Here is a 15,600-nt window from a genome sequence, read left to right as displayed (position 1 = left end):
TTCAGGACATATATCAGGAACATTCTCCAATGAATATGGTTGTGAAAAATAAGGTCTTGCTATACCATTCCTCAGCTCCAAAACACCTTCAAAGTGGGAGGTGATCTCATCTGGCCTATATGCTCTTTGTATAAGCCTATTGTTTAAGCTGAACAACTCTTGTAAGAAACTATCATAGTTTGGATTCATCCTGGATGCTCTTATTGCCTGTCCCCTTATCAAGTTCTTATAAATATAATTGGGGTGCATACTTTCCGGATGTAATAGGGAGTTCCTATAGCACATTTTTCTAAAGACTCCAGTATTGAGCATCCCATTCAGCAGTCTGTCAACAAAGACATCTAAAAAAGTAATACATCTAATTGAACTTTCCATAGAAAAGTTCAAAAAAACAGTTAAACTATTAATCTCTTTGTGGAAATCATCCAAGGCTTTATCTGTGCCAGTCCACAGGAGGAAAAGATCATCAACAAAATGGGCATAGAAAACAACATGTTTCTTAAAACTATCTAGAACAAACAACTTGTTGCATTCCCAGGCCAACATAACGAGGTTGGCGTAGCTATTGGCACATGAAGTGCCCATAGCCACGCCATCTTTCTGAATATAGGCTACCTCATTAAAAAGAAAGATGTTATTTTCCAGAACCATTTCCAACAAGGCACCAAATAAATCTATCTTAGCTGGACTATAGGCTTCGCAATTCTGTAAACATCTCATAACACTCTCAACACCTTCAGAGTTAGGCATTATGGTAAAGAGGGACTGTACATCTAGGGTGACCATTTTATAGTACATATCTAACGGTGGATCTACAACCTTAGAGTACAAGTCCAGCAAGAAATGTTTTGTGTCTTTGAGAATATGTGTAGATTCATTCACCAAGGGTCTTAGATGTTTTATATCTGTTTTTATTTATAGATGTGTATTTTTTAGATATTTATCTTCATATATATATATATATATATATATATATATATATATATATATATATATGTATATATATATATATATACTTCTCATACATATATATTGCTGTTGCATACTGAGAAGTTTTTGTCAGGAATAGGAAGTGATGTCAGCCCTATTTCCTTATAAATTGTGACTTGATTTTATTCAATGTTTGTTTCTTATGGTTTGAAAAATCCCTCACTGGGTGAAAGCAATTACCAATAAAATGGCTTGGACTTTATTTATATTTGGCTCGGATTCAGTCATTGTTTGAACTAGCATTTACTTCTGCTACTTGAATAAGCCTTAGTGACAGCTGGATTTATGCTGATTTTTGTTGCTAGCCTTGGTTTGCTCCTGTACTTCTCTTTTGGATCATTTACTTACTTTATTAGTAACAGGAGCATTTGGACCATGATAACACTTACTCTTATAGTGTACATTATTTATTTATTTATTTATTGCATTTGTTTACCAGGAAAGTCCACTGGAATTAAAAGATACCATTTTTGGTGGAGGCCCGGGGAGAAAAGCTCTGGCAAGAACATAGATGCAGAAAAAAAATTAAACCTTAACTGGTACAGAATTAGAAACAGTGTTACACATAGTGATTACAGTAATATATACAGAATATATACATGTCAGGAATTGAGCTGGTTTGATTACAGTAACATATACAGAATATATATATACATAAAAGCAGGAATTTAGTTGGTTGCCAGATGAATTCAGAGTGGTAAAAACAGAGATAGATTAATCAGCATTATTGTGCCAGTATCAACAAGTGATAAAAGAAAAAAAATAATAAATATGGAGAAAGTGTCATCAGTCACTTGTAGTAAAAAGCACAGGAATTTAGTTATACTATAAGGAGAAGGAAGAGGTTAGATTATAGAGCAGGTACACAGCCAGGATGAGTTGTTATAGAGCAGGTACACAGCCAGGATGATTTGAAATGATTTTTCAGTACTTGTTTGAAGGTGGTTGTGCTGCCTGTGTCTCTTATAGGAGGAGGAAGCGAGTTCCATAGTTTGGCGACGGTGAAGGAGTAGAGCAGTTGTCCAGCCGGTAAGGTGGGCTTTTCTACTTTTAGAAGTAGATTTTCAGATCTTAGTTGCCTGCTGGGTAGGTTTTCTGCAAGTAGAGCTGAGAGAGCAGGACAATCTGTGGGTCTGTAGATTATTTTGTGTGCTGTAGTTATCTGGGTGAATGAGAGATGATGGGGGAGTTCCAACCAGCCTAATTGTTTCAGTGAGTTACAGTGGTGGGATGAGAATTTGGCCTTGGTGGCAAATCTGGCTTTTCTGTTGTAACACATATCAAGTTTGGATTTTGTACAATTTTGGATATTAGTGAGCAGAGGGGCACCATAAAGGAGAGAGGGTAATAAAAATGTAGTTGCAAGGGTTTGTCTAGTAGAGAGGCTAAAACTTGTTGGTGCCTGTACAGCATAATGAGCTTTTGGTATTTTTATTTGATGTTACTGTTTATGTGTAGATCAACGTTTAGGTTTTCATCTATAATAATGCCTAGTAATTTAGTGTGTGGGACAACTTCTATAGTGATATTGTCTTGGGCTTATATACCAAAGTGTTTTTTTTTTATCTAGGGGAGTGGTTTTCTTACGGGTAAAAATTCCTAGTTTAGTTTTTTTGGAGTTAGGGCAAGATGATTGTTGAGCATTCAAGATTCAGTAGAGGTGAGGGCATTCTGGGTGATCTGCTGGAGCTCAGAGCTGGAATTTGTAGTGCATATTATTGTAGAGTCATCAGCATACTGGATTACTGAGCATTGTGGGAGAGTGGTGTGAAAGTTGTTAATAAAGATGCTAAATAAGACAGGACCAAGTATGGAGCCTTGGGGTACCCCTGTGGAAGTATTGAGGAAGGAAGAGTAAGACTGTTGCCATTTGGTGGATTGCTGCCTATTGGAGAGATAGCTACTGGACCATTGTAGGGTAGGTGGGGAAATGTGGAGGGTAGATAGTTTAGAGAGGATAATAGTGTGGGAAATGTTATCGAAAGCTTTGGAGAGGTCGAGGAAAAGAGAAGCAATTATTTTACCAGAATCCTGTGCCCAGTTAACTGTATCAAGGAAGGAGAGAAGGGCTGTAGTGGCGCTGTGCCCTGATCTGAAACCATGCTGAGTGGGTGACAGAATTTGATTTTCAAGCAGGTGGTTGAGGAGTTGGGCATGGATGCATTTTTCCAGTATTTTGGAGAGGGGTGAGAGAATAGCTATGGGTGGAAAGTTTGTGGTGTCTGTGTTGCTGCTGCCTTTGTGTAAGGGGAGAATGAATGCTTTTTTCCAGATGTCTGGGACAAGGGATTCTTTAATTGATCTGTTAATGAGTATGCTGATGGGATAAGCTATAGAGTTTGCAGCTAACTGCAGGAGGTGTGGGGGTAGATCATCAAGGGCTAGAATACAGGGTTTAAGCTTAAGTAAAAGTATTTTTATTGTGGCAATGGGTAAGGGGGAGAATTTTAGGTTAGGGTTAAGGGTAGACTTGTTTTCTGGGATGGTTTGGTCATTAGCTGTCTTGATGGTGGTGGTGTTAACCATAGGAAAGGTGGTGGTTAGGTTAGCTATGGTGTCAATGAAGTAGGAACTGAAGAGGGGGGCAAGTTCAGTAGATCATTATTTTGAATCGACTACAAAACACATTTTGAAGAGGACTGACAAAATAGTCTTTATGTCTGAAGCTTTACTGAAGTGATCATGCAGGATCATAAGAACATAAAGGAACAAACAAAGCACCTACTAATAAAAGAAACACAGCAGAAGCATCAAGTTCGAGACCAATATTAAAGACTATAAAGAGAGGTTGTCAGTGTTCATTAAAGAAACCAAAACAGTGTAAGAAACTTCTCTGTGTGGAAGATTTTCAGTCCATATATTTCTAGTTAATCACTGTATATTAATCAGATCAGACAATAGTAGTAGAAGTAGCGAACGTATAATAACGAATAAAGTATCCTTTATTAGGATTTTCGACTGGAAACAGACTGCCTGCCTTGCTTGGATTTCTTTCGAATACTTAGTAATGCTGTAGAATTATATATTTTCTATTATTACTTTTTGACTTGACGAGTTTACGTTCGCTACTTCTACTACTATTGTCTCATCTGATTAATATACAGTGATTAACTAGAAATATATGGACTGAAAATCTTCCACACAGAGAAGTTTCTTACACTGTTTTGTTTTTAGACCCACTACATTTTAGTGGGTTGTTTTGAGACTTCGGGGATACCACGGAGATTACTTGTTTTTTGTTCATTAAAGAAACTAACCATCAAAAAAGTAGCAAAACTGGTGAATCAGAAAGAAGCTAAAGAAGTGGAGAAAGTTCAGTGGATATCTTGTTCATGGAAGGTGGACGAGAAGGTTACAAAGGAGAGATGAAGGTTCTGCTTATGAAGTAAAATCAATTGCATATAAGAATCAAAGAACTCTACATGACTAGAACAGTGTTGCATGCTAAGAGATTTGCATTCATCCCCAAGCAGAAGAAGGACAGTGCCAGTTATGGCAATGCTAGCCATACAGATGTCCAGGGAGGTTTCCACTCATGGACTCATGACAGACTTGAAACTACAACAAAATGCTCAGCACAAAGGTTGGCCCAAAATACTGGGAAAGCTAATGAAATTCTTTTATTTATGCCAATTAATAGAAATCCAAGGAAATGATAAATAAACTGATTTTGATGCCTATAATATTTTTATCAGTAAAGTCTCGTGGTAGGCTTGCCAGAATACAACCCACAACATCCATAAAGAACCAGACAGGACATGGTGACAGCTAAGCCATTATCTAATGTAACAAAAATGTAACAAAAAGGAGCAATACAGTGAACAGTCAAGAAGAGATACATCTTTTTATGGGATTAAATCTAGGGAGCAGTTGCACATAGACAGCAAAAAATAAATAAAAAGAGTCCATGTCATATGATATTGTCCATGCCGTATGATAGACTGAGTGATCTAAAATGATTTGTCTTTTCTGATTTCTGGCATTTCACTAGAAGCAATCATAACTTGAGTTATTCTATACAAGGTATTTACAACAGAAGAAAAAAATGTAAACAAAGTGTTTCGATCTATGTGTCACCTGCTTACTACTCTTTTGCTAGAAGATCTAGGAGAATGTGTCTCTGATGCCCTCCCTGTGGGAAGAATAAAGACACCTTGTTGAAGTTTCATGTACTTTATTCAATTAAGCAGGTAGACGGCTGAGTGTTTTTGTTCTAAGTTCTACCTACTTAACTGAATAAACTACTAAAGGGTTTTATCTGGACCTATCCTTTGTACTCTATTTCTTGCTAGTCTGGTCACCCTCTGGGTCACAGGTGGGACACCAGACCTGAATCAAGCTTTCTGGATTACCTCTGTTTTCTGATTATTATTCTTCAGAACTTTAGGTAATGTATGTGAACTATCTCTTGTTGTATCTTTCGGCTTTTCCTGGTCAGGGGTCGCCACAGTGGAACTCCGGTCCGCTAATGACTGGCAGTAGATTTTTACGTACCGAGTTGCCAGCCCTGACGCACAACCTTCAACGAAGGTACGCCCATTCACGCATGTCTCCACACAGAAGACGCTTTAGCTGAGAATCGAACAGGACAACGTCTTACTGTGAGGCGACAATGCTACCGCAGCACCACCACCGAACTATCTCTAAATATCTAAAAAGGAAAATCTGGTCAAGTTAGGAATAATAGGCCCATTGACATAGACATTGCACTAATATTCACTTAAGAGTATAAAAGGGTCCCAGAAAGTAAAGGGTTACTCTTACTTAGATCAGAAAGCTTAACCACAATCCTCTGCATCAGAATTCAGGTGGGGGTATTGTGTCATGGTTACTTCTTCTGATCTAAGAGAAGCACAATACAAAATTCCTTTATCTAGTTATAAAGGGGTTAGTTTGTCAACCATACTCAAGTGTGGCTGGTCCACCAATACACAAAAAGGGGGAAAGATATTACAGGGAAATGGTGCACTCATTGTATTTTTATTTTCTGAGCTATTTTAATACATTAAAAATCATTCTAGATGCTTCTTATAAAATTTTAGTATCTTTTTCCACAACATGGGGCCCTGATATATTAATGCAGTCATGTTTTAGTCCATTCTTGCTCCCATCTCAGAATCCATTTCAAGTGCTCTCTATATGAGTCATGCTAGACATAAGAAAGTAACGCTGTCTTCTAGTTCATTGAGATGCAATGCTAGCAGTGTAACTCACAGGCATCTTACTCACCTTCTGCAGCAGGAGTACTTGCAGTTTTGCTCATGAATGTCTATCACATATTCTCTCAGAGCCTGTTATAAGCCATTCAGAATAATTTTAGAACTCCAGACAAAGAAAGTAGTGACATTCCAGGTTTTTGTAAGGATTGTCATTTTTGTAGTCTTATGCTATGAGCACTGACAGACCCTCCCCCAAACTCTTCCTGACATGCCAAGCTAGCATTGCAATCCAAGAGCTGTTAGTTAACACTTCCAAGAAATTGTTCTGCTACTTTCTGGTGACGGCAGCAGTAGGAAGTTTTTTTTTTTTTTTTTCATTTTTTTGTTATTCTGAATGTTGAAGAAGTGTGTTAAGGTGCTTGCTATTTTTGCTCAAAAGCAGTTTACAAGGACAGTTCAAAACTGATGCACAACTACCTTCATACATTAAATTTTTTCACTTCTGTAGTATTGATACCCCTTGATTTGTTATAGTAGAGTATACTAACACTTCATCAAAATCATAATCTTTGAGCATGACACATCAGTTGTTCTGTGTGAAAGAATAACACTACTTTTTATAAATCTGTTGCAGTTACAGAAAATATCTCTTACAGGGCACATAAAACTAATATTACTTTCTATAAAACTGGTGCATTTACAGAAAATGCCACGTACAGGCCTGAATTTATAAAGGTTACCATGAGGTATACTTGATGTATACACCTTGCGGTTGTTGTGTTTTTCGGCTTTTCCCGGTTAGGGGTCACCACAGTGGAACTCCGGTTCGCTAATGATTGGTAGTTGATTTTTACGTGCCGAGTTACCAGCCCTGACGCACAACCTTCAACTAAGGTATGTCCATTCATGCATGTCTCCACACAGAAGATGCTCTAGCTGAGAATCGAACTGGACAGCGTCTTACTGTGAGGCGACAACGCTACCGCAGCACCACCACCGCGGGTCTATGTATACACCTTGCGGTAACCTTTTGGAATTCAAAGACAGCCCTTTTACAGTGCTTTTGCAAAAAGATATGCAAAACAATATTGGGTTGTCTCCCTAGCCATGCCAGATGCTAATGAATCAGTCCCAGGAAGAGGCATATGCTAACTGTCTGTAGTAAGGCATCTACGCATCCACATGATTCATAGAATTGCTTGGCTACATAGATACATTTTCTGGTCCCTCTCTGTAGTGAACACTACAAATGGCCATGTTCATCCATCATGGTCGTGATAAGTGCTGTGGTGCTTAGTGGTAAGGTAGTGTTAAGAGGTATGTATGTGAGTGTATGCAAGGGACTGCATATGTGGGTGTTACATGTAAGTGTGTACATGCTTGGGAGGTAGCAGTAGTGGAATTAGCAAGTAGGAAAGTTATGTAGAAATGTGTGTGTGTGTGTGTGTGTGTGTGTGTGTGTGTGTGTGTGTGTGTGTGTGTGTGTGAGAGAGAGATTGGGTGGGAAAGGGTCTGTTTTGTGTGTATGTAAGTTAAGGAACTAGGTGATGGTCATACATCTACAAACTCCCAGACTAACAAGCAGAACCTGAAACAATTGGTTGGGGAGAACAGCTAGCCATCAGGGATACCTCTGTAAACCAATGTCTGAGCAGCATGTAAACAAACATGGATCACTGGTGACAGGAAGCACAAGACACAAGGGATTTAAACTTGTGCCTGAGTGGCACGGACACAGAACAGGGATTGGGATGGGGAGAAGCACTAGCCAACAAGGATAAGTCTGTAGCTATGTACCTTAATGACACACAAGAGGGTGGGGGACATTAAACATCAGGAATTACTCTGCATAATGTACCTGAGTGACACTTAACCACAATGTAGGTGGGGGGGTCGCTAGTCACCAGGGATAACATCTGAAAATAAGTGAAACAAAATCAATGTACAAAGGGGGGAAGGGATTTGAACCCTGCACTCCTGACATACAAACCCCCTGCATTAACTAATATATTAGTGCAGTAGGGCTTTTTTAACATATATTGAAGATCTCAGGCACCATGCAGTACCTGCAACATTTTATGATGTACAAAGGAGAGGAACAACCTCACAGCACAACCATAAAGAGTCATTTAGGGCAGCAGCTTTTCTCCTAACATGCATTTACTGAAGGATATGAAGCTGGAATATCTGCCCTTAAGGCCTGTGATTGCAATCATCTGCAAATTACCATGGCGGAGAAAAAGTAGACATTGTAGACATTCTGACAACAGGGACAGGTACGAGGTATGTGGTTCATATGTGTGTGTATTTGATCGTGTGCTTGTGCATGCGAGAGTGATTGTGGGTGCCTGTGTTAACACAATGTGGCCATAATCATTAACTATAGCAGGAAAGTACAGATCCACATTCTCTGTAGTTAAAGCTGGTTCATATGCAGGGAAACTATCTGAGCATTATGTGTCTCCTCATTGCCTCTAATTTGTTTATGAATTCCAAAATACCTCATTGCAGAAAAAGGGCCTTTTTACCACAGCCCTTAATGTGAGCGGTAGGGATCTTAATGAATCCTTAGGAAAAATAGATCACTATACAAAATAAGAGGTCAGTTATTAGGACTTCCATATTTTTAGATGCCCAAATTGGGATGTCCTTCCTAAAACTTGAGAGTCTGCAGGAAAAACCATGCCATCATCAAATCAAAATTAATTATTTTCATCTTGTTACCAAAATAAAGACTTTGTGATGTGCAATGTTGGTTGTTTATAGTACTTTTTTAGGATATTAAACAAACTTAAATATAGTATCAAAGCTTTCTAGGACAGTAAGAGAAAAGTTAGACATGGGGATTCCATAAACTCCATGCAGGCATAGTGCAAAGCCTGCATGGAGTTTATGTGCTTGCGGGGTGAGCAGCAGCACTATATGCATACCACGTTACTACATTTAAATGCAAACAAGTGCAGTTTCATGGCCATCAACAGTGTTGCCAGCCAGGAAGCCATGTAAAGCAACATGGACACCAGCTGATATGTAAATCTGCTTACCTACAAGCAAACTAGATCTGTAGGATTGTGCAGAACATCCCAGCGATTACGGAGGTTATTAATACAGCAATGTATATAGTTCCAACACATTACATGAAAGTGTATACAGTGCAGAGTATTGTGGAAACCTGTTTCAGGCATACTGAATAAAAGTTGTATAAATGATCAGTTAGGGTACATAGACTGCATTATAAATAAATATTCAGGGGAAGTGTGGGTGTGTATTGAAAAGTGACACAAAGATGAATAGTACGAATGAACACAGGGGAAGAGGACAGGTATAACATGGCAATGTACACCAGATGAGGGCATGTCAATGAAGACAGTTGTAGCATGAACACAAATCACATATCAACATGATACAGTACGGACTGCACAGTTATTGTATGCTATGTGACTGCCACACAAGGTGACATATCAATGGAGAAGATCCTTTGTGATATAAGCATCCTGAAATGAACAATGGAGAGGACATATATCAGGGATGGTCTATACAATAGGGGTTAGGTGCATATTCTGAAGCTGTGCAAAATGAATTGCCTAAATATGAATGTAATGTGAGCACAGGTCTCAACCAGCTGGGACACATTAGGTCAACAGTAGACAGAAGCATGCACAGAATAATACCACCAGTAATCCCATGTTTTTGTCATAAAATATGTGACTGTGAGTGATCATAGATGGTTCTGCAAGAACATACTTGTACAACTATTATGATCTGTCAGCAATTTGTGAGGGGAATCAAACACACCTTCCTCAAACTTTAACATCTGCTGGAGTTAAGAGGGACACTATTGAACCTGTATTTGAGATTATGAGCAATCTTTGCTAGTTGACAGGTGCACATGGCATATATATGGTACAATCCACACTGTCATGAATGTATCCCATGCCATCAATGTTGTCAATCAGCTATGTATTTACTGTGTGTATCACAGGAACATGTATCAGACATGCATCTTGTATAACACCTCGATGGGGGTTCTGCACCATCAACAACTAATGTATATGAAACAAAAAGAATACTTAGGTATGGCTGATAAAATATGTGGGAACTCAGTGTGGCAACTTCAGTAACTCATCTGTGGAAGATGTGCTGTGAGGTACACGAAAAAGGGTGCATTGTACTCAGTTATTGGTGTGATGAGGGCTGAGAACTATGGAACTATAATGCCCTTTGATGTGGATGTCCCGCACACACTCAGAAATTGTGTTGCATACAAAGGAATAATCACCACTGTGGGCACATGCCAGTGGCCATTCCGCATACCATCTACCTGAATACACAGATCACATACAACTTGGTCTGCTCATAGGAGTGTGCTATCTATATTATAATTGGCTTATATATTTGCTTTTGTAACGTAACTAACCCCCCATGATTTTTTGTTCATCTACTATGTCTCCATGGCCATCTCCTAGCCATCATTACACCATGTAAAAATCAATCCCTATATCTATATTATGGAAGAAGTAGGACTATTATGTGTATGTGTATATTTGTTAGATTTCATTACATCCTTCCACTGCCTATATGGGACTTGTGTACCACACCATGACAGAATTAGCAATCACACATGCAGTGGTCTGGAGATGGCTTGCAGAGGCTCATGGAAGGACCCTGCTGCATGATGTGTGTATGCATATTTGACATGAGGATATCTTCGACTCCTCTGCAGGAAGGATGTCATGTGGCTAGAAGAAAAAGGAGGATGCATGGGGCTAAGAGCTATTTCAAAGATCATACAGTGGCATAATGTACCACCAGCCACACACACACACACACACACACACACACACACACACACACACACTAGACTGGGCCTTATTTTTTTACATTACACCTGTGTAAGTAGAGAACATGAATGCTATGCAGTGTCACAGTAACATCATACATAGGTCTGACTGCAACTCTGACACACTGCACTTTATGGAGTATGATAGCATCATTGTATGCTGGGGAGAACATGTTGTGAGCACTGTAGGGCATGGATGTGGAGTCACATGCCTGTGTAAAATTGTCTCAAAAGTGACAGTTGTATGTATAAACACACAAGTTGCCTGCTGTCAGATTAGGACACATATATGTGTAGGTAAAGTAACTTGCAAACACAGTAGTTAATGTTACTGCCACATCACAGGATTAGTTTGAATACTGTCAGAGTGCATGTTATACAGGATGACATCATCATTGTGTGCTACAACAAGATGTTCTGAAGAGGGTTTGACATAGCTGTGGATTCACATATCATTTGAAAATTGTCATCATAGTGATTGTTGAATGCACACACAGTTGACTGCAGTGAGAACAGAACCCCTACCTAATTATTTACAGAGTGCAGTACTTAATGCGAGCGCCACAGCACGAATCTGGCTTTTATAGTGTCAGGCACCCCTTTGTAGCTGATAACATCAGCAGAGTCTTGAGAAGAAGATGGTAATAGTAGTGTCCCACATGCAGATGTAAAATGTTCTCCTGAATGTCAACCACCTGAACAAACACGCATACCATTTGACTGCAGTGAGAACAGAACCTCTACCTAACTAAGGACACTGACAAGAGACCTCAGTATTTAACAGAAGCACCACAGCATAAGCCTGACTTGAAAAGTGTCAAACAACACTTTATAAGTGATGAGATCAGCAGTGTCTGGTGTGAAGAGGATGGTAATAGCAGTGTCCTACATGCAGATGTAAAATGGTCTCTTGAATGTCAACCAACTGAACAAACACACACCAGTTGACTGCAGTGAGATTGGAACCCTTACCTAACTAGGTACACCAGCTAGAGAACTCAGTACTAAAAGCAACCACCACAGCACAAGCTTGACTTTTATACTGCTGTTGTACAATTTATAGTGGATGATATCATCACTGGATGTTTGACAAAAGATATTGGAAGTCTTGTATGAAATGAATGGCCAGCCATGCATGACTGTCAAGGTATTAAAGTTCTACATGTTACCAGATTGAATGTGCTAAATGTAATATTTGCTGTTGTGTTTCCGATGTGTAGGTATACTTTAGCATACAGCTTTACAAACTATATGCAAACTCCTGTCTACATTACTACAAGTACTGGAGAAATATGAACATGTATCGTCAGTATAAAGATGTACGTGGTATATAAAAAACATTTTTTATTTATTTCTGCAGTGTAATTGATATATTTGGAAACAAGTACTGAGAGACCAAGTTTCAAGTGCATGGGTGCAGGTAGCACATCTCTACAGTGTAAATATCTGTTCTTTCCGTACAAAGGACTTTCCCTTTGGATGTGTTTTTACATGTCCTTTCATGGGCTGAAGACTAAATGGAAGTAAACATAAGTAATACATGTCCAATGTGAACTTTCCATAGTGCACTGCCAAGCAGCTGGTTTTGCACAATCGATAACAAAGTCTTTGCACATGCGGGATATGCATTTATACTCCTTTCCCTGTTTGTTCATAGTTAAGAGATGAGCAAATGCAAGCACTGTGGATAGTACTGACTGTAAGAAAGACACCTGCTTCTTATCTGATGCTTTGGCAGCAGGTGTAAGTGTACTCAGATATTTCTTTTGAGGCCAGATGATACAGGGGTCGAATCCAGATGTAGTTAATACTTTTAAGTATGTATTAAGAATTAAATTAAATCATTCTTTATTCTACTTTCACTGTTTGTTACCTTAGCATAGCATGCTTAAGCAGTATTGCACACAGGTAACCACACCATTAAAGAGCCATTCATCCTTGCTTGGCATTGCTGCATGATGCTAAACTCTGTGCAAAAGCAGAGGACAAAAAGTAAAGGGCTCCTTTGGGTTGTTTTCATTTATATATGTGGTGTGTGATTTTATTTTTGACTAGATTAAAGGTGTTAAAATCTGATAGATAGGAAAGTGGAGAAATGGGGGCAAGCAGGGGGCAGAACAAAGAGAACGCTATAGAAGAAAGTGCAGGAGGGGGCTAGGAAACAACTGTAGCTATCCACTTTTTCAACAGTGTAAAATGAAAGTATGTATAGAATATTGGCTGAATTTGGACTTTCACCTTAGCAAAGAGGGGTGACATTAATGCAATCATATTGTATAGCTAATTAGACTGAATCAAGTGTGTAGAAAAGACAGCTATGTAACGTGGAGAGCTATGTATGGGACAATTTTTTTGTGGGACAGATTTTTATTTTGTTATTTTTTTTTTTTTAGTTCAATAAGAGAAGAATGTTGGGTAAGGGACGTAGGTATTTCTGAGTCAGGTAAGTAGGGTAGGTGAGGAAGTGGATGCAGGCAAACAAGATAAGACACAGGGATGGTGAGTGACACAAGTTGGAGGATAGGGTCTATATTACGTTATCAAAAAGCTGTTATATTGAACGGCTTTTCATCGACCCATAAAAGTTGAATTCTTATAATAGCGAACACCCAAATGAGCAAATTATTTCCCTGGGAAAGAAACCACTTGGCCATCCTTGTATGTTTGCCTGTTTCCCCACTGTAGTGTGATCTCGGAGTTGGTATATTTAGTAAGGGGGGTGGGGGGCACAGCCCCCCCCACATCAGGGGGTGTAGGGGGTAAAGCCCCCAGTTTGTTATGTTTAAAGTAGTGTATAGTTCGTGGTAGGACTAGTGATTTATTTCCCAGGAAAAGAATTAGCTCATTTGGGTTTTCGCTATTATAAGAGTTTGGCTTTTACGGGTCGATGAAAAGCCGTTCGATATAATGACTTTTTGATAACGTAATATAGACCCAGGAGATGCCATGATTGTTGACAGGGAGGGGACATCGGATGTCCTCACCCACAGAACTGTCATTTTTGTCCCCTTGCTCTGCTGGCTGTTGGAGTACTTGACATCTTTTTCTATGGACCATAACAGAGAGCATCCTCTCCATCTGGGGTAGCTGTGCACCAGTGGTTCTGTGCATGACCCTATGCACCAAACCTAATAATTCCTGGTGGGTGACAAAATCCCCAACTCCACCTCTACTCCCAGAGGGTACCACAGCACCAGCTGCTGGGGTAATGCTACCTGATGTGGAGAGCCCGGGTGCTGCAGGGGAATAGAAGCAGTACTGCCAAGTTAGGTCCCAGATATTCTGGGCGTCAGTAGAGAAACTGGTGGAGCAGGGGCAGGCTGAGCCATAGTGATTGGCTTAACTCCCTGTGCTTTAAAGCATTTTATGAGTTGTCAGCTGTGGATGTCAAGAAAAGGTTGTGACCATACATATAAAAATAAAAAAGAGATGACTGTTGGTGTACCAGAAAAAAAAGAGATAATTAGTACCATCATATGTGACATAAAATGAATTATTACAAATAAAAAATATATTTCTACTTTTACATTTAAGTGTACTTCTTAACAACTACAACTTATATTTGATGATTATTCAAATTAATCTTTACAGTGTGCATATACTGCACATATGCTTGGTCAAATTATACAGATTAGTATTAGTAGTTAACAGCAGGGCATTTATGCCACTTCTGTTGAAATTATTATATAATATTTTTTAACTGATTTGACTATATATTTGGTACTTTTAGTATTTGACCCCACAACGTCTGACTGCAGTATTACACTTGACTCCTACAGTTGGCTTGTGCTACAGACTGAAGCATCCATGCTTGATTTTACAATTAGGATATGCATGCTTAATTTGCTAATGTTGTATAGAAGAGTGATATTTTAGATAAAATAGTTATGTTGCGCTGCATACATACCCTTTGTTACCCTCAGTTTTTCCAAATGCTCAGCATGGGCTTCCCTATTCACCATTATATCCTGATTGGCTGTGGAAAAAAAAATAAGAGAACAAGAGAAGAGTATTATGCATACCAGTCTTGCCTATATGCAGCTGTCTATCTAGTTTAAATTCTCTTTATCTGTATACTTGCACAACTGTAGGATGTCAGCAGCCCTAATATCAGCCAGCCACTGGTTGAGTACATCCTGCTTGAACCTTTTGAGGTCATTAAAATGGTGCCTGTACTGTTCTCCAGTGGGTGGAATGCCAGTCACACTGAACACAGATAAAACAAAAACGGGACTCCGATAAAAGACCGGTACTAATACAAACTCATATATAATAAAACAAAAAAGTGCCAGACCAACACAGCTGGACAAAGAGAAATTTATTCAGAAGAAAAGTAAGCGCTTTCACGATAGTTCAAATTGCTTCATCAGACTCACTCTGTGAAATACAATCTCTGTTTAAATAGTGACACACAAACAAGTAAAATGAGTGCAAACAATTAAAAATCAATTAACTCTAATTAGGACTATATTAACCCACACTTCTTAAAGAATCAAACTTCATAAATACAATATACCTATTCAAAGTCATCACAAAGATATAAGTATATATAGAAAGATGTGTATATACACACAGTTATATATAACAAAATGTAAATCATAATATATATAT

This window comes from Protopterus annectens, chromosome 3.part1 (genome assembly GCF_019279795.1).
Source record: "Protopterus annectens isolate FY-2018-M chromosome 3.part1, PAN1.0, whole genome shotgun sequence".
Taxonomy (NCBI): Eukaryota; Metazoa; Chordata; order Ceratodontiformes; family Protopteridae; genus Protopterus; species Protopterus annectens.
The sequence above is the reverse complement of the archived record's forward strand: the minus strand, read 5'-3'. Positions refer to the sequence as shown.